The sequence below is a fragment of the Phasianus colchicus genome, chromosome 4 (genome assembly GCF_987193195.1).
Source record: "Phasianus colchicus chromosome 4, bPhaCol1.hap1.1, whole genome shotgun sequence".
Taxonomy (NCBI): domain Eukaryota; kingdom Metazoa; phylum Chordata; class Aves; order Galliformes; family Phasianidae; genus Phasianus; species Phasianus colchicus.
In genome coordinates, this window is record NC_143439.1 from 19,401,820 (window position 1) to 19,422,881 (window position 21,062).

Sequence of the window (21,062 nt, forward strand, 5' to 3'; positions counted from 1 at the left end):
TCAAGCAGATTCAGAAAGCCAACCAGGAAAAGATCTTGTTCATCATAACTTATCTATCCTGAAGTCAAGACTGCTAAGAAAAGGAGCAGAGAAATCCATAGTTGTGGGGGAACCAGCAACACTGATTTGCTAATTTTTTTCTCTGTGGGTTCCTGAGGTGCTGGGAGACACCATAAAAAGTCATCACTGTTCCCACTTCGGAAAGAAAAAACTCCAAAGATAAAGGCAGAGCAGGAAGACAAAAGAAGCTAATGAGGATGGAAAATGTATCATGTTATTTTATGCAAGAGTTGAGGATATGGAAGCTCAGCAGAGACAAAAGATTACTTGGTCAGAGGGTTGTACCACAACAGATGTGGTAACCAGCAGTTAGTTCAAGTGAGGGCTGTCAGACAAAGCTGCTGTTCTGCCCATCACAGCTAACAAGCATTGCACAGTTCCCTAGGCAATGATGGCAAGGTATGGAACTGCCAGCTTTCCACTAAGTCAGGAGAATGAAGGTCCCAGTTCTCCCCCAAGAGCAGGCATCCTTTAGCACAGGTCTACTACAATGGTCATACTACAATATTTTCTTCTATATCACGGTGTCCACTTACAATTTAACTTATAATGGATCTGTACATTTTCTTCCCTTCTACCTTATATACCACATACCTGCCTAGAGCAACATTTTATGAACAGACATAAAACTTAGATAATGAAGGTTCATTGTAAAAATACTGGCACAATTATTATGAACATGGGACAAACTGGCGCCACTGTAATTAAGCAGACATTTAAATGGGCAGTTGCTTGTTCAGTAGGATGACCATTTGAGAACAAAACATCTAAGGCATTTCTCAACACCTCAATCAACCACCTTATTCAGCCAGCCAGCTTTCACCAACAAATATTAATGAACACAGCAATTGCTTTTTGCAGCAACAAAAGGGAAATACTGAAATTCTCACATTCTACCACTTGCTTCATGCCAGGAGTCATCTTTACCAGAAGCAGCTCAACAAAATGGCTGTCCTTGGCACTCAAATAATTTTGTTTAGTGAGTTCTTCATGCAGAAGTAATCTCTGGTATGGTTGTGGGAAACCAAACCTCCACCTATTTTCTGCTCTTTCTCCAAGGGACCTTCTCAAGGCAGTATTTCTTGATTCTATTTTCATCTATGCTAGCTCAGATGCCTCTCCTTTGCCAATTTTAATACATGATAGAAAGCACTAGTGATAGCAAACAACACCAGATCCAAAGATATGGAGATCAATGTGGGCTGCAGTACACGTCTGCCAAGAAATCCAGCACTTATATGCACAGCAGGAACCAAACTGCTACATCTGTAGAACTGCTGGGCTGCTAAGATATGAAGTACCCATGCAGCTTGCAATCCAGTGCTGCCTGCAAGCAACACACTTGCTATTCTGATTCACTTACTGTGAATATATAGCCCTTGCTCTCCTTTGCCAGATCCAGTGTCCAGCTCTTCCATCAAAGAGTCAGACTCTAACATGCTAATGACCTCCTTAAATTGTGTTTGCATACGTACAGCAGGGAGGCAGCTGTCTGAGGAGGGAGGTTTTAAGTTACTGAGCCAGCTATAAACAGAGCTGTGTGGACTGATTTTCTTATCATTTACTGAAAGTCTCAAAAACTAAGAAAGAAAAAAAAAGACCTTTATCTTCATAAATCCCCTTATTTTCCTTACTGAAGTGAAAAGCTGAGGCATGAATAGCAAGATGTACTGGCCTGAAACAATGCCTTTCTTGACCTGAAATTTTTTAAGCTATTTGACACAAGAATTGAAAGACAAAATTTAAACTGGTCTTAGAAGAAAACACAACTCCTTAAGAGTTTTGTTTCAAAACAATTGAAACAAAAAAACGTACACTTAAGATACTAATTGGCATCGCTACTCTCTCATTTTAACACATGCATCACATTTTAACACACACACTTTACCCAGCTCTGCAGGTGAGAACTTATATGTGTCCCACGTGCCTATATTCTTGCTTCCAGCAGATGATATTATAGTCAACCTTGCTTTCTTATGACACATTCAGCCTCTTACCAGGTAGGTGTTCTAGGGGTTCATGCAGCCAACCATCATCCCGTCTTAAAGACATATTCTTTTTTAAAATGGTGCTGCTTTTCTCTTGAGCTCTGCCTCTTTCTTCCTGTAGCAATGCTCCTTACTTCTTGTGCTCTGAGAAGTAGCTTATCTTGCATCTTACTTTCTCGCTTATTTCTTTCCATCCCTCTGTATTAAATTAAACAATATCATTATGCAGTAAACAGTCCAATAATCCAAGTCAGCATATGGTATTCATAAGTTGTTACTGTGCAGCTCTGAATCTGTCACAGCCCCCATTTAAGTACCCTGAACTTCTCAAAGGTCTGAACTGTGCAAATATTCAGCTCCAACAGTGGTAGAAAAACCATCCCATCAGAACTGAATCATTGTCCAAATCCACTCTTCTGGCCTTCACAGTGATCTGTCTTGATGCATTTAAACAGGACTGCTCAAAACACAGTCTCCAGCACATATGCTGCCAATTCACTCAGCCCAAACCCCGCTCCTAGGACATCCATCTCCCCAGACCTCCTCCAGCAGGAGGGCATCCTAGGCCACCAGAATATCCTTCCAATGCAGACAAAGGTGCTGGCACTGTTCTTTCTGGTTGGCTTCAAAGACCCTTTGGCTGATTGGGCTCACCAGTCCACTCAAACCATCTGAGCATTACTGCTGTGACAACAGCAAAAATCCCCTGTAACAGAGCCTGCCCACAGGGAAGCATGACCATAGGAGGAAAGCTTCCTTTTGTCTCCTTACTTATCAGCAATGAAAGAGGAACAGCCCCCCAATCACAAGAGCACTTAAATCTTCAGTAAACTTTAGATGAAAGAATGAATCATCTTATTTATGGGGCCAGTGAGTCTGATGGCTGAATTAATCACATTTGTACAGAAAGCAGCAAAAAACAGCAAGCAAGAAAACAAAGAGACAGCATGCTCCTATGTTGTGCATGCTGGAACTATACAGGTTACATTGGGAGCTGTATTAGCATATGACCTACATTTTAAAATTAATTTTGTTCTCAAGTTAGATGTTCAGGTTTGAGGTTTTGGTCTTTTTTATTCCTGGAGGCAATTGGTGCTATTGTATGAGTATTAATATATCAGCTCCACCATGTGTTTCCCCTCCCCTCCAGTGTTTGCAAGGGAGGTTTCAAGTAGCAGGGGGAGGTCTACTCATAACCAAGGTCCAGGCATTGCTGACTCTCCCATTCTGCACGCTGCAACTCTTCTGTCAGCAAAGCAGCAACAGCAACTGATGAGCGTTCACACGGGACCACTCAAAGCTCTAAGGACAAAGAATAATCTGTATTGGAAATGGAGAAGGAGGAAGAAACTAAATGAGAAGGCAGAGCTAGTTAAGGTTTGCAAGGAAAAAAATAAAAGGCTATAAAAAAATCAAAAGAAAAAATAAGTTAATCTGAGCTGGAGGAGGATTGGAAGAATGAAAGATTTATACAAGTCTTTGAAAGAGGTGAAGCACAAGTATTGAAAGGGGAGTTGATATTAATAAATAAAATTAATATAATAGCTTTTGAAATTGCTTAACAAGAAAGAGTAACTTTGAATAAGCAGGAAGTATAGTTTATTTCTGCTCATTTCTTTTACAGGTGAAGTTACATATGGAAAGGCTACAGGCTGGGATGACATTTATTTTAATGCGTAAAGTGAACTCTGACATGTAGACATCTGAGAAATACTTTAAAAGCACTTGGGAAGGGGGAAAATGACAGGAGAGGAAAAAAAAAGCAGATATGCTCAGTTTCAAGCAAAGAAGAATGAATAATTGCAGCAATCGTCAGCCACTGGATCACTTACACATTTCTTGGTTATTTCAACCACCAAGAAAATCAGAGGAATTAATACCAACTCACTGATGTTAAAGGTAAACTTCATTATTTGAAAGAATCCTTGCAGTGTAGAGTCTGGGACCAGCTGTTAGAGACTGTATCACACCCACTGCAGCAGCACATCAGAGGAAGACACTGCAGGGGCTAACAAACTGAAATAGGATACTTGCACAAGAACTAGTCATAGAACACTAATCTCTGATAACTACACTATCTGCGAATCACGAGTTCACTGATCAGAGTATGCCATTTGTCCTTCTAGGTAAGGAGATGCATTTTGAAAAGCTCCAGTGCAAACCAATGGTATTGTACTGAAGAAAAATAATTAAAATGATAACTGTAATCACTACCATAAATACTTACAATTTAATTAAGGGCAAGGATTCTTTGTCAGTGTCTAACTAGAGCTCTCAATGGATGTGATTTTCAGAAGCACTGTACTTCCAGAGGGAATAAAGTAATTTTGGTCTTTTTCTTTGCTAAGTTACCAATTCATGGGAAAAGCTGATAATATACAAGCATATCTAGTTCTCAGAGGGATTTTCAGGTCATCAAATTCAGTCCCTTTTTCTGGAAAGGAAATCTATAACTTTATTTTTTTAAAAACACATACCCAAACCAGTGCTGGCTACAGCAGTGTCCTTCAGCTACCCTAGAGATGCACACTGGTAAGTGGTGATGTTGGGTCACAGGGCCAGCTTTTGAAACATCTACTCCCTCAGAAGCAAGCAGTCAAAGCTTGACTCTGGAAACACTCCTTGAAAGAAAGGTCAGACACAAACATCCCTCTTATTTTAAATGCCACACTCAGCAATGCAAACCAAAACAAGTAGTGCTCCTACTTGCACCCTTTATCATCAGTGGTGCTTGTCAAAAAAATGATCAGTATCATTCACGTATGAGGAGCCAAATGAGCATTAAACCAATGCAAGCTCTAGGGCTCTTCTTCCGCAAGATAACATCAGATATTAGCCACCATTTCTTGCCTCATCACATGCTGATCCCCTCAGTAATGAGGATTTTAATTACACAAATCTATCTCTAGGTATTTTTCTAGCATAACTACTAAAAGGCATGAGTCTACTGAACTTGTGGCTATAGAAGAGATGTGCATCACAGACAAAATTCAAATAGGGATAAGGTTTTTAAACTCCCCCCAAAGTTTGGGTGTGCTGAAATTTATGGTTTTGTGTCAGGCTGTTTAAAGATTTGGTTTTGTGGCATTCTTTTTACTCTGACCCCAGAAGGAGTTTTGATAATTAGATACATATGCAAATATCTGCATATGCAGACATTTGCCTGTGTGAAATAGAAAGATTTTTCACTGGATGTTCACAGAGCACTGGCTCTTGCTTTTAAACCTCATCGCAGGGAAACTGCACAGAGCATCTGACTGTGAGCTTCAATTCATGACAGGATAACATCAAGCAGTCCAGAAGTTTGGTCACTGCTGCTGAACATCCTCCAATCTGATTGCTTCATGACCCCTGTCTAGTAAGACTTCAGCATGAACCAGGAAATCCTTTGGATCCAGGCCCTCTCATGAGTTTCAGCCTTCTCCCATTTACCCACCTGGTCCTGAAGAAAACCAGAAAGAGCCTGATACTCTAAATATCAAAATTATGGATCAACCCAACTCGTTTTCATGGAGAGTAGAGCCAAGACTTTAACCTTGCCCAAGCACAAGGATTTTGCAAGTCCCTCTAAAGAGCCAGGTAACCCAGATCAATGGGTATTGAGATAACATTTCTTCCATGATTGTCTCAGCCCTTGTGAGCATCTCTATGCATACATTTCATTTCACATGCTGTCTGTGTGAAAGCACTGCTGCTCCCATGCTTCAGCACTAAGATGCTGCTGCCAAAAAGAAGTACTGGCTTGCCTCCTACCTGTATGCCATAGGCAGATTCTGCACTGACTGCCATTTCTTCTCACATTAAATAATTACTTAACTTGCATTAATTTTTGCCCTGCTGCGTTAATATGGTATAAAACAAAAAGGCTGAAGCCTTACTTTTGGCCCAAGATACAGGAGGCCTGTTTGCATCTCACCTGAGCAGCTGAATAGAAAGCCTTGAAGCAGATAATTACCAGGACATGAAAGGGACACATAGTGACCAGTGCAGGAAAACCAGTGATGAACACTAGTCCCAAGCCCTTTTCAGTGGAGAAAAATTACTTCACAGTTTAACTTCTCTATCAGGCATCTATTACTACCACTCAAAAACAATGTTGGATCAAACTAAGATCTTTAGCAGGATAGCTAAACCTTACCAAAGCCCTGGAACTGAATTAAGATTAAAAAATAGATTCAAAATACACGGGGAGGAAGAGATAGATTATTATGCTTAGCAGAAGTAAATATCCATAGAAGCAACTTAGTGGCAGAACTGGCCATCTCCCATGTTTGTCGTGCAACTTGGGAGGTAGCACATAATGGCATAGGGAAGACAGACTTTCCCACATCTTTTCTTTGCTATTCACAACTTGTTACACTTTAGTAGTTTCATTATTTTCCTTTTCTCAAAGAACAAGGCTCTCGATCAGCAGTTCCTCAAACAAGAGGGTGTGGTTTATACATGTCTTAATGTGTTTAGAACACATGTTACAGATGCTGCAACGCCCATAGTAAAAGCTTTTTTTTTTTTTTCCAAAGAGGTAGCCATCCAGCCTAGGTAATCTGAAACCTTTCACTGAATAGCCCATCTCCGCATTCACTGTAAGGAAATGAATCAAAGCAATTGCAGTGCCCAAAGCCAGATGTTACACAACCTCCTCATTCCAGTACCATTCCTGTTCCCTTAGTGCATGCCCTAGTGCACCCTGAACACTGACTTGGAAGGGTCCCAAGGAAGACCTTTAGTTTACATCCAGAGATGCAATTTAAGGGACTTGCCAGCTTAAATCTCAGAAGGCAAGGAAGAGAGGACTTCTGGAGATCAATCAAATACAAAATTATAGCAACTCTTTCGCAGTAGAGCAGAGCTCATACAAGACAGCCTAGGGTTCCTTTTAATTTGTATAATATACAGCTTGCCCTAGTTTATACACTCTACAGCATTAGACAATTAGACATGCTGAAGTATCATTATTCGCCTGATTCACCAGCTGAGCATCCTCAGCCTCCACTCCCCTTCTCTCCCCTGAGTGTGGACCATTATCCTCATTTTTGCAACTCATATAGAAGAGGTGCCCTACAACTATAATTAGTCCATTCCTTGCTTGTTTTAATAGCTGTATTTTCTAAACTGAAAATAATATTCTTTTCTCAACTATCTTGACTATTTGCATTTTTGCCTGTCTAGGACACTTATTTTAATCAGTTTTTCTTTATTTTCAATTTTCTCGGGGACGAAGAGAGGATCAGTTGAAGTTAAAACTGCCAAATTTTACTTCTGATCTTGAGTATATTATAATGGACTCATTTTCAAAAATCAGAAGAAGGGCAGCTGGAAAGAGTATTAGCAGCTGTTTTATAAAGCAACTCTACTACCAGGCTTACAAGTTTTTTTCCCCCAAGACATAGAAATAATATTTTCCCCATGACCTCGACTAAAATAACACATGGATCACCAGCAGTAGTACATATGCAGCCAATCACCTGTAAAGTGTCTCAATGTTGGTAAACTTTGCCAGTAACAGCACATGTGGAAAGCACAAAACATAGCAACATACTGTGAAATACAGTACGTATGGAATGCTTGAGTGTGCGCACAGAAAGACTTTTCTTTCCTGACATTATTTTGAATGATAAGCCACTAAAGATAGCATCCCGTCCTCACACCAACAAATCAGGTCATGTGATTATGTATTCCTATTTATTTACAATACCAGATAATGTTTGAAAGACTTAAAATTGCATGTTGGAACTACTTTGTCTAAACCTACAACACATTAGTTACCATTAATCCTGCTGCATAGCTCCCAAATGGCAAGAAAAATAGCCACTTATTTTGAAAAATGCCTAAAAATGACACTACTTTAACATCCATCATCTTATTCCTTCCTAGCCCTAAGGAGTTCTTGGGTAGTCCTTTGAAAAACTTGGAATACCTATCACTAATGGTAGAAATATCCTATTTTAGATTTACATGCTTATGATATGTAACTTCTTAGATCTAGTTTATCCCTAAACATTTTCTTTTCTGTACATCAGGCATTTATGATATTTAAAGAGGTATGTAGGGAAGAAGGAAGGAAATACTCAGGCTACAGTTTAAGTTATCCACCTAGGTTCTGTCCTGAAGATTTTTAAGCAAGTTCTCGGGGATGTTATTTAGAGGAGGTGAACAAAGCATGTAAAAGAAAAAACACTGTAATTGTAATTTATTACCTCATAATGAACAAACATTAAAAACAAAAATCTTGTATGAACCAACAGATACAGATGTTATTAAGCAGCTCAATAGCCCATTCATGAAACTGCGTATCTGGGGGCTAATAACAGAGTTTAACCTTGGGACTCTTTCAAACAGAAGCTTTTTTTCAAAGACCCAGAAAGCAGAACAAAGCTACAGAAACAAAAATCTGAGATTAAATATATAATCAACCATCTTTTTGAGTGGAAGCAGTATGATTTGTGACTGCAGAGTGGCTTGATGTTGGAACGTTAACAGAAACTCTTCAGCCCCAAAATGAACCAACAAGAAGATAACCAACTATGCAGTAGCTTGAGCCTTGTATTCTTCAAACACATTGCCAATACTCAAGAAAGTTAACATGATTTGAGTGGGCACTTGTCAAGTCTTGTAATCTCTACATGTTGGGTGGCAGCTTAGTTTCTTTCAGATTCACAGGCCTCTGAACATTCATATGCACATTCATTCTCAGCTGATTGAACAGAGCCCCCCACTCATAGTGGCCAGTTCACCTGACACAGTAGCCTACCTCACAAAATGGAATTCCTCCAGTTAGTAGAAAAATAATGAAAGTAAGCTTGAAGAGTTAGGTCAGCTGTGAGCTTATACTGAACTGGTCAGTTGGGAAGAGCACATTGCCCATGAAACATAGGTATTCAAAAGGTTTTCTTTTGTCTCTAATTCATTCCTTCCCACATTTACATCTTAGAATGTTTCATTCCAGTTTCATATCCCAAGCTATTTCTCCAGTGCTTCTGGAGCTTAATCCAGTTTAGATATATCTCTGCCATGTTTGTACAATATTTCAGTATGAAAAGAACTGGTGACAATAGGGCTTTCTCACATTCCCAGGAGCACAGAAAAAAAAAAACCTTAATATGCTCTTAGGAATCCTTTTAGGAAAACAATCCTCAAACATTCATGTGAAATCAAGAGTATTGCTCACAAGTATGCCATTTAGTTTAACTTCACCTTTTCTTCCATACTCTTCAATGAACTACTAGATGTTTATTAAGCACAACAAGAAGAATCTTTAGAATTATATGTCTGCAAAAATACAGATGAATGAAAACAGATAAATGAAATAGAGAAGTTAACACTAAGCAGATAAGCACATAAATCTAAAAATCTCTCGCTGCTGAACTGCAATAGAGATGAATAAATATAAAGCTTTAGACAGTATTTAGCTATGGATAAATAATGCAGTAATCATGTGCATAGGAGTTTGAAGAAGAGAAAGAATATTATCCCTTCATGTTCTATTAAGTGAAAGCCTTAGGTTAAATATCATTTCAAAGTATTCTTGGCTGAATGTAGTATCCCACTCTTCTGAGTAAAGTTGTTAGATCCCACTTAAAAGACTGATAATCCTGCAAAGAGGAAGACCACATCACCACAAATGACTAAACCCTCTATCAGTTATTAGATAACACTCACCAACAGGCCTGTCATGCTCTAAAATACTTAATATTATCTTATGGTAATAACAGGACATGTTATTGTTTAAATCACACACTAAACATGAGAGATCAGTTCCTAGTAAGGAAAATTACTTGGGTATGTATTCTAAAAGCCTCACTCACTACAGCAAGAGGTTTCGTGATCTGTTCCTTACACATTGACATTGTGGCTGGAGTTAGACTATGGCAAAGAAAGATTTGCTCAGGTTGACAACAAAGAGGGAACAACAGGGTAGATAGAATTCAGTCTGCATCCATACTACAGTGTTCATTTCTTCTCTAATGGTGAAAAGAAAGCTACTTCACTGGGCACAAAACATTTTTTTCCAGTATGAAATACTTCATCTGTGAGATGAGAGTAGAAGTGAACGAAGCAAAGAGACAAACCTACAAAACCATAGAAGGTATGCAGCAGCCGCAGCTACATCCTGCTTATAAGTGAAAGTGGACAGAGCACTATTGCAATTGGTCTCAAAGCCTTTTTCAGTCTGAGAGGTCTTTCACAAGGCATGCTGGTGGGAAGCCTGTAGCAGTACCTAGCAGTCGACAGGACAGTGCCCAAGAACATGGTGCTAGTGGGCACTGCACAGCGTGATGTAAGCAAGGAACTGCTCAGAGGCAGAAAAATATAACCCCACTGTGTCCTACAAACAGGCATGCACGATTCACAAGTTTGATTGACTGCTTCTAAAACACTTGGCTTGCAGCCTTCCCCAAATTACAAGCCTCAAGGATAAAAAAACACAGATAACAATTGAGAAAGCAACAGTAAGATCAGCTACTTTTTTCCTCTATCAGAGGTCAGGACAATTCCCTCAGAGGTAGGACTTACAACTCTAGATTTCACGAGCCTCACTCCCCTAAACATTAAGGCCCTCTTAGCATCAGAAGGCCTGAAAGTTACCCTTGCTTGTTCTTTGTACCTCTTCCTCCCAGGTAGCTGGAAGGCAGCAACTCCAGGTTCCCATTTCCTCAAGCAGGAACCCATCTACAGCCCGACCTTTTGCCACTACTTTCAGAACAATCTTTTACTTTTCAGTACCTCCCATTAACTCCATCCCCACACCATCATCCCCACATGCAACTTCACCTATCAAAAAACTGATTTAGGGGAAATTTTCTTTTATTTCTATTTTCCAAATCTACTCTTATTCCCCTCTGCAAAGAGGCAAGAAGTTCAGAGGGACCAGTGCTGCACATCTGCCCTCTGAGAAGGCACTGCCCACATTTCATAAGCAAGCTGGCTGAAGACCTGTCCACTGCATGGTTGTCACAGCCTCCTGAGGTCTTCTGCTTCTGTTCTTCCAGAAGAGAAATCAATCCCCACACTCCAGACTTGGGAGATTAAGTCCTCAGGATAGACCACTGTATTGTATGATTGAAAATATCAGCTTTCCAGCTGCGTCACTCATCACACTAAAGTATTGCTGCTTTGAGTTCCAGAAAGCCCTCAGCACACCCGGCGCACCGGTGCTCTGCAACCACCAGATAGTATTGATGTCCTCTAATGAAAACAAGCCCTTCCTTTTCCTGGCTGTGAGGCAGACTCTGTGACTCAGCAGAAGCTACTGCATGAATAAACACGATGGGCCAGATTCCCCTTGACACGAGCAGCCCTTTCACACCCTTCTGGCAATGCCAAAGAGCATTAATGAGATTGCAAGTGTGCGTTATGCCTACATTAAGGTCTCAATGCAATGCCAGAAATGTGTAAGGAAGCCTCAGAATAAATGAAATCAGGCCCAGTAAGAACAGAAATGCTACAATGGGATTTCTGTGGGAACTTTCCCAAAAGTCATCTCCCACTGAAACTGCACTGTCGGCTGGTGCTCATTCTGCTGGTCACATGTGGCTCCCAGATCTCTTTGGTTCATCAGCCTCAGAACATATGTGATGGCGTCTCTGTGCAGTAGAAAAAAAGAAATGAAAAGGTGGCTCTGCTTCCAACTCCACAAAGGATATGAGCAGGCTGTGTATGCTTCTGCAGCCCTTGTCAGTCAGTAAAATTAGATCCTTACAGCCCTCTCACTTGAATACATGTAACTAGCTAGACATCAGGCAGTACAGGGCTGCATTTGAGGCATGAGTGCAGCAGCAGAATGGTAAGAATGTTGGATTAGTTTTGGCATTGTCAGGATCTTTCTGATGGCCAGTAATCTCAAAGGGCAGTGAAAACACTGCAAGGACTGTGGACACGTAACTAATTATTTCAGAAGAGCTTATTCTCTTATAAAAATATAACTATATTTTTACTTCCTATTACAACTTTCATGTGAATTCTAAATAAAGCACAGCAACAAAATATCTGCATTTGTAATTATTTTAAGGGATATAACCATGACTTGTATTTCTTGGTTGAATTTGAGTTTTAAAAAATTAAGCAAATAGTTCAAGGTCATCCTGAAAAGAATTTGGGTAAATGAAAATTTTGTTAACTCTACCTATGAGGAAAGTTCTGCTGCTTCCCTGTAAGCATTTATAATAAGGTTTCATACCATTATCAGTGCACTATAATAAACTGATTATTTGGAAAGTCCAAGAGGCACTGTTTTCCAGAGATGGCTAGCGCAAAACAGTACCTTCTAAACATTGAAGATCGCACTTAAGTCTTCTACAGCTCTACTGCCATTCCAAATTCCTTTGCTAAATTTATATTAGAAACATTTGCAGTGATGTTTTTAACCTCCATCTGTGTGCCCCTGATGAGAGGAAAACTGACTGAAAATTTAAAGAAGCCAATGAATTCAACTATGAAATTAAAACCGAGGACTCCCTCAAAGATGTAGATGTTACTTGAAACATTTACTGACTCTTATTTTAAATTAAAAGTCAAGAGTTTTAAGGGAAAGAAAAAGGAAAAGCCTCCTGAAAGGGTTAAAGTTTTCCCCTACAGCTTCCCTAAGCGGAACTGATATTCTTAGTCTGACTTAAGGATATGGAATAGAAAGGCTGCCAACATCTGTTGTGGTCAGAGACAGATAAAAGAGACTAATTCAGAGCTGGAAGAACCCATGTACAGCATTCTGTGTTGCATTACCCTCTTCATAAAAGCACGCAAAATAGCATTCGATAGTATGGAAGATCGAGGCTCACCTAAACTTCACTGTAGGGTCCTAGGAGTTCCACACATATATAAGTTCCCTCATCATCACAGAAACAGAAAAAGCATAACATGAAACATTTAACTTCTAACTGCAAAGCTCTGGGACTACAAATATTTCAGAAACAGTGAGCTTATATTCTCACCACTATATAATAATAACGAATGAAATATAGAGAGGAGGTGATTTGAAAGTAATATCAGTTTAGCCTGTTGACCATGAGGAAGTTAGCACAGTACTAATTCGGATGCTAATTAACTTTGGAAGTGGATTAGCCTAAACTCCATGAATGCAGTCATGGCAAGAGGATCCACTGGGGCTTGAAGAGATAATGTGATTTATGTTCACACCTCCATTCAGTGCTTCATATAGACAAGTCTTCAAACTACAGTAATCAAAAATTATTTCTAAGGAAGCCAACTGTATTACGATGGTATACAGTAGGCACATAGACAAAATCCACACTCCAGACTACAAAATACAAAACATTACATCCATTTATATTTACTTCTGCTAGAATCAGTCTCATTGTGGGGCAGGAACTTCCAGTGTCTGAAGTGGATTTTGAAAAACAGTCATTTTACTGCAGGAAAGAGACATTATACATGCAAGCAACTTCACTACATTATGAATGCGTCAAGTCTACATGTTCTTCTGGTGTGAGTTCTGTTGTCCACATTCCAAACAAACATTCAGTGAAGTCAGCAGGACTTCTGCCCAAGGAAGGGCTGCCAACTGCATCTTTCACAGTGGAAGAATTACACATCACCTTTTTTATGCATCAGTAACTAGGATGCAGGCATGGAATTAAAACTCCCAGCAGTGGTCTCAGTGTGTGCGGCTGTTAGGAGCAGAGAGCAACAGTGGCCACAGGCACTGGGTTCAGCTGCTGAGCTTCTGAAAGTAGAGCTAGAGAAATCCTGCCCTTATTTCTGCTCCAAGGAGGTGGTCTAGTCCCAACTCCAAAGGACAATTGAGCTTAGCAATATTTCTACCTCTAACACCCTGACATGTCCCTAAAAGCATTTTCCTTAGCTTTCAGAAAACATGTAGAATATTCTTGGCACACTGCAATACCAATTGAAATCCTACCAGTTCAGATAAATTTTCCTTCACCTACCTCCATCTATTTTAAAATCTGCTTTGCATTCTGTCTCTTAGCCTCCCTCAATTTCTCCACTTGATATAAAGAAAGAGAACCATATTATGGTACAAGCACCAGCTTGTAAATGCAATAAATAATTAAGGATTCTCAACAAACACCAGTTTCTTCTCTTAGATACATGATTGCAGATGTCTCTTCCAAACCAGGTGTAAACCTACAAGCTGACTTCGTGAACTCATTCCTCCACCGCCAAACTGAAATCTGATTTTTTCAGCTCAATAGCATGCTTGTGTGTTAAATATACACTAAACTATTAAATCATGTTTATTGATGTTTTATTACTGTTGCAGATACACATTCTGCAACATTAAAAGCCAACAAATGTTTTGAATTATTGGTAAGTACTTATTTTGTCACACTGAATTTTTTGCAAATATATGTTTTGAATAACTGATCTTTACTTTAGATGCATTGAAATCAGTTATTTAAAATGTAATTGGAGCTTTAAACAACTATACCATGACTACCTCTTCCCTGATCTGCACACATAAGAATGAAGATAAACACTGCCACTTAAAAACATCTCGCTACATCTAAACAAGTCATCTGATACAGCTCCTAGGTCTCTCAGTTGAGAAATTATATGCCCAGTAGGATAATAGCAGTCTGTGCAAGGTCTGATCCAATGGGATTTTGCCATGCAAAGCCTGCCAGCTTCCAGATCTGTATGTCTCTGACTCCCTCTTTACAGGCAGTTCCCTGTAAAGAGACAGGGTTTGTGCAAGAAGTAGGAAGATTTAGTACGCCACACAAGTTCTTCATGTTCCATAGTCCAAAATAGACTTATCTGGAGCCAATTAGGAGAGTAATTTATACCAGACCCTTGCTGGAATGACTTGCACTCTTGCGGCTCTTCAGATGTATATCCAATAGGGAGCTGTCACTCTGCATGAGTTTTAAATACAGAGGTCCAAGTACAAAATCCAGTACCCGGAGACACCATGTGGCTTCAGAATTCTCCTTGAGAGACACTGATGCAATAGCTCAATATCCAGGTAACACACAGCATGGAGTTCTCCTCTTAGTGACAGGGCATAACATGGGTTATTTTCTTCTTTTTTGGATTTGGCAGTCTTCTTCAACAAATGAAGTAGTTAATCAGTTTTTCAGCATAAGGAGGGTTTTTTGTTGTTGTTTTTTTAAACTTTAGCTATTATTTCAACAAGACAGGCCTAGGCTTCAGAGCACTGGCTACATTTACTGGAACAAATATAAAAGGAATAAACAGTTTTCTTCTGAATCTATATAGCCTTCATACTCTTTTACTGTGTTTATAAGCATGAAATAAGTCTTAGAACAGAGCATGAGATCTACAGAATACGTGCACATAGCCTGAACTAGTTTGTATGTAATTAAATACCTTGAGTCTGGAATCTCAATCTAAAGAGTTTTGTTCTCTTTACCACAGAGAGGTCACCTGCAAGTAATCTGAAACAACAGACTACCAAATATAAATAACAGTGTACTCACCAAAAGTTGTGCATTCTTTGCATTCACTGTTCACATAATGCAACCCATTTAAATACTGATCCATTCTGCAGCTGAAAAATAGGGAAACGAGAAATCACTTTCGATGCAAGCAACTGGCAGGAAGCTATAGTATTCACTAAGGAATATCTACTGTATTTAATAGGGCAGTGCTTCAGAAATCTTATATTTAAGTATGTCTTTACTCTACCATGCAATGCTGTGAAGCTTCCAGTAAACCGGCTCCCATACATACCAGAAGCAGCCCAGATTAGGCCGCATAGAACTCAGCAGGTGACCTCCAAATAGAGGATGGAAGAGACCCATCATAAGCAGATTTTAGTTAATTTTGCTGCAATTGCAGTGTCTGGAAGTCCTTAAAGTATAGTATCCTCTTTACTATACTCATCTCTATGTTCTCCTTAGAACATGCCATGTTATCAAACAGCAATTTTTTTGCAGTCTTGCAGCAATGATGTGTCCTCACTATACACCTATTTTCAGCAGGGGGATGAGGCACATGGAGGCAAAGCCTTCTATATCACTTAGCAGCCAGCAAAGGAGCAAAGAGGTGAACTTAGATCTGCTACATCCCAGGTCATCACCCTGACTTCCAGAGAGATCATTTTCCTTAGACAGAGGGAAAGAACTCCCCTGTACTTTGGGGCCAGCAGTCCCTGAACTGCAAGGACTGCAGCTTGTGGGGACAACAGAGCAGCAGGAACTCCTTCACTGTAATTAAAAAAAGCATATTTTCATTGGTTAAATGAAGTGGATTACATGCTACTGCAACGAAGTTGTAGTCACTGTTTTTAACAGGCCCAATTCTCTCTGGGAAAGTACTAGAGATCTTTCCTGGTTATTTTCGCTAAAGTAGTTGAAATTGCTACAGTGTCAGGCATGGTGTGAGTATTTAAGGCTCTCCAGTGGCAAACACTCACCACAAGCAGCAGTCTCACCTGCTTTGATATTTGTCAGTGATAGGAAAGCCCTTTTAAATCCTCACAGCAAAGGAAACACAGCAATGACCCTGAAGTAAGGAAAACGTAGTTACTGATTAGCAGCAGCCCAAGAAAATAAAAGGGCCGGCAGGAGAAGAAAAGCAGTCCGAGATCCTTGAGAAATTTATCTCTAAGATATCCAAAAGCCCAAAGAGTTTTTTTTGTTTGCTATCTGTGTAGGACAGTTTCCTCGAACACCTCAGTTCAGCCCCTGCCTCTCATGAGAAGGTCTCGCTTGCCCACACAGGCCTCCTCCAGCACACCAGGCAAGCAAGGAATAACATCCCACCTCAGGACAGCAAAACTGAAGAGCAAGGAGGATTTCTGCCGTTTTCAGTCACTCCCTGCCTTGCACAAGCAGCTGGTGGGAGTTAAAAATACTACTACTAATAAACTTATCTCAAAAAAGTATTGCACAATCAGTAAATACATTTGCACTCCATAGACAGCTAGAACCCCGTGCTGCTTTGAACAGGCATTGACAAGGCCTGCAAAGTGAAAGAGTATAAACTCCAGCGAGGCTAGGAATTAGAGTATCTCAGAAAGTATGAAGAGTTCACCTCAGTTTTTCAACTAAGCATTTCAAGAAAAAAAATAAGTGTTCCTATTCAAAACAGATTTAAGACAGTTTAGATATCTCTAACTCCCCTCTTTTATCATAATCTCATTTCTCCTTCATGGTGTAATATGCCCCCATTCCACAAAGTGCTCTGTGTGGAGCACAGCCTCAACAGAGAAGGTAGGAGGTCACATGCCCTGCTTTTCCAGCCCCCCTCTTTCAGTCTCTTTTACCACCCAATGTGAAACACAGCTAGGACAAATTTTCCAGAATTACTCCACTAAAAAAAAGTGAGGGTGGATAACTCAGTGACTGTCAGACTGGGACCAAAGGTCAATCAATCTTCCAATGTAACATCAATTTTTTATTTTTTATTTTTACTAAACAAAGCAGCACAGTCCTGTAGAAGGCTCAGAAGAAAAGCACAGCAAGCTCCTTCTAAGGTTTCTGCAGAAAAGTTACTCTATTGGAAATACCTTTCCAATTATGGGTTGCTTACAGTCAAAGGGATGCTGGTAAATAGTTGACATAGATCTTGCATGAACAAAGACTGTGAAAGCAGTCAGGAGTTGTCAAATGATAGGGAAGCGTGAACATTTCTCCATGGCAAAAGAAAAAGCTAGCAGCAGCCGCCTAAAAAGACAAGGGTTGATTTATGTTTACAGTGTTCAAATGTGAGAGCAAACTGGGCCACCCATTTAGAACTGAATTCTGCTCCTTGATTGCACTGCTATTTTTAACTTCTGTGTTTCTATAACAAGTCTGGCTACGAACTTTGCTACACTTCCTCATACAAAGAGAATTCATAGACTTTCAGCAAGGCTGCTGTATTTTAGATGAGATGGCAATTTTATTTGAAAAGTGACAAGGAAAAAAATGCGACCTCCCTTACTTGGCAGATTTGTGCCCTGTGTGTATTCTATTATAATTTACTGATGCTGGTGATGAAATACATTCCCCTTGATTTCAGTCACTCAGCCCTGCAGATCTGGTGGAGCTGAGAGCAAGAATAGCATCCATGACTTCCCAGAACACACCTGGGTGAAGTTGGAAGCATTTTTTGTTTGCTTGTTTTTAATTTGGTTGTGATTTCCATAGGTAGCAAGCACAGATGGATGTCCCATACATCAGCCCAACAGAACTACTTCACATCTAGACATACCATCTAAGCCCAATAGATACAGCACCTCCCAGGACTGTTACAAGCTCCACACGAATCCCTGAGGTCCCAGGAGGCATAATGCAGAGCAGTCATGTGATTTGCATTGACCTGGCAGAGTATTGCTCACCATTACAGTGGTTGTGAATTAATACACAGCAACGTGGCTGCCATCAGCCTAGTATCCCTCAGAAGGGTGTGACTATGGTACACATTGTGTAAGGCTGCAAGCAAATACAGTACTGTTAATCAGGAAACCACAGAGAAAGCTACAGCAACTTCAATGGTCTTCACTCTGATTTCCTTGAGTAACTGCAGAAATGCTTGCAGTGAAAAATCCATGGCTCAGATTCTTCACCCTCAAACCTACAAGATCTGGATTCTACCAGGTGATTTTGAAAGTAATGATAATGCATTACAGTTGCTCTCTTCTCATTTCCTACCCCTAGAAGGTATGCCATTTATTTTTCCAAGGCTTTTCAACCTGCAGATCTGAGATCTAGAAATCTACTTTTGTAGATACTTGGAAGCAGTGAAATTGCTTCAGATAAGCTCTTTGCAACACCAGATAAAATATCATAAGGAATACCAATAATCATATGTATATAGGAAAAAGTTGACTCACCCAACTGGTGAAAGGATCTCTACCTACAGAACACTCACTCACAAAAAGCAGCCTCCATTGAAGAAACACTCCCCCTTTGGAGGCTAGCCCTTAAATGAGCTCAGGAAGGGGTGGATCCATGGTCAACCCCTCCTGGTCATCTGGGAAGCACAGGTGAATTGCTTGCACCTGTGCTTCCTGGGCCAGCCACCCCCTTCACCAGATTCTCAATCATCAGTTTAGACTGTGATATAACAGGTCCCTTACAACTTTTAAGGAAAAACTGTTCAACTAGCAGTAGGTAAAACACTATGAGATTCACTGTCAAGTGAAATCTGTCAGATTCTCACATAAATCCCTTGCTTCCAATAGCAAGGGTTCTGAACAAAAGTTGTGAGATTTATGACAAAAATCACCACAGTTGTCAGCAAGGCATATAAAAATACTGCTGAGGTTAAGCAAAAGTTGGACAAGAGATTGGTCTACAAAGCTAGCAAGGCTGTATTTTGGCTGTATCATAGAATAAAAGAATCACAGCATCATTAAGATTGGAAAGAGCACCAAGATCATCTAGCCCAACCATCAACCAACTCATCACCATCATAACACTAAATCATGTCACATGGTGAAACACCTACCCTTTTCTTCAAAACCTCCAGGGACAGTAACTCCAAAACCACCCTGGGCAGCCTGTTCCAATGCCTCACCACCCTTTTTGAGAATAAATTTTTCCTAACATCCAACTCGAACCTCTCCTGGTGCAAATACCCTCTTGTCCTACCAGTAGTAACCTGGAAGAAGAGGCTAACATCATCCTTTCAGGTAACCGGAGGGAGCAATAATGTCTCCTCTGAGCCTCCTCTTCTCCACATTAAACAGTCCCCGTTCCCTCATGTGCTCCTCATAACACTTATGATGTTCCAGATGTTTCACCAGCAGTGTTAACCTTCTTTGGACACACTTCAGGGCCTCAATGATACCAGCTCTGTCGTTCATTCAGGTCCTTTGCCACAAGTCAGCTTTGCCTCCTCCTGCTCACAAAGCCCAGTGCAAGCAAACATGTCACCGAAGTCACAATTTCAACTATATCACGTAAGTCTTATATCCCAAGTATAGGTCTGTTCTTTTGTCTTTTCAGGGAAAAATGTCCTTCCTTACTCAAGCAAGGAAGATCTAAACTTACTTGAAAGAACATCTCTAAGTCCTGTCCCAACTTTTAAAAGAGCTCCTTCAAAAAACACACAGAGGAAAGAAAAGTGGTCCTTCCCATCCAGAGATGTGAGGGACAACCTGCTTTGAAGAGAGGCCATCCTTCCACAACAGCTTGTGTTTATTTGTTTGAGGATATTAAAAAGTGGTGTTTCTCAAACACAGCCATCATGTAAACAACACGGATGACAAAGATGCAGCAGAGTAATTTCTGCCTTCCTGGTAGCTCCCTCCAGAGTCTTTTAGCTTCCTCAACTTTAGGGGAAAGTTTTACTCCAGGGAATGCAGAGGTGTTGATGGTTTCCTTTTTTTAAAAAATTCATTTCAACTTAATTTCATTAGATTCCCTAAGATAGAGAACTTCAGAAATCAAGAAGCCAAATATATAAATAAAAAGAGAGAGGAAAAAAAATGATGTCACCCTCAAGCAGTTCCATCAAGGGATGACATTTTAAATCACATCATGTCTCACACCCATTTCTTAGTGCAAAATAAATCACTTGAAGAGAGTGCAAGCCAATTTTTTCTTTAAAAAATGTTGTGTCCTAAGGCTCTCTTCTTGAACTTCAAAAGCATACTTCATAATTACTCTACCTATCAAAGGAAACTCAATATTTCACCTCCAACCTCCCTCCACTTGTGTTATAATTTTTAATTGTTAATAAATTATATTAATTTTAAACTGGTTATTCTCTCTTGAAATTACATCTTTCAAATGACTATGCAAAGTTATTTTAAATTAACATATTTAACTTAAAATTATATTTTAATAATTTGTTTATGACTTTTCTTCCCTGTTAATTCTTGTATTAGGATTTCAATCTTGGGACATCCCATTTAATTTTGTTTAAATATTACTGTCTCCATTTAAGAGCCAAAATCTGTTTCATAAAGGTTTAGATTGCTAGAAAGCAACGATTTTTACTTTGTTAGCACAGTTTTCTATTCTTATTTGGAGCATTGCTATGCACTGTATGGGCTTGCAAGCTTAAGACGCAGTAGGAAAAGCTGAGGTCATATTTACAGTCTGAAAACTGCTCTCACAGGTGCGTACCTCATTCTTAAAG

General features: G+C 39.8%; 1 long non-coding RNA gene across 5 annotated transcripts; it reads right to left on the reverse strand.

The window, feature by feature from the left end:
* Nucleotides 1-264: 264 nt before the first annotated feature.
* On the reverse strand, nt 265-18,868 carry LOC116238044 (uncharacterized). 5 transcript variants are annotated; one of them, XR_004168858.2, is made up of 4 exons: nt 18,808-18,868; nt 16,423-16,493; nt 15,467-15,537; nt 265-3,350 (listed from the first exon to the last, which is right to left on the reverse strand). It is a non-coding gene; the product is annotated as an uncharacterized LOC116238044 (long non-coding RNA). The 5 variants fall into 5 exon arrangements; XR_004168859.2 differs by lacking the exon at nt 265-3,350 and adding an exon at nt 9,665-11,632; XR_004168860.2 differs by lacking the exon at nt 265-3,350 and adding an exon at nt 13,231-15,072.
* Between the last annotated feature and the right edge of the window lie 2,194 nt (nt 18,869-21,062).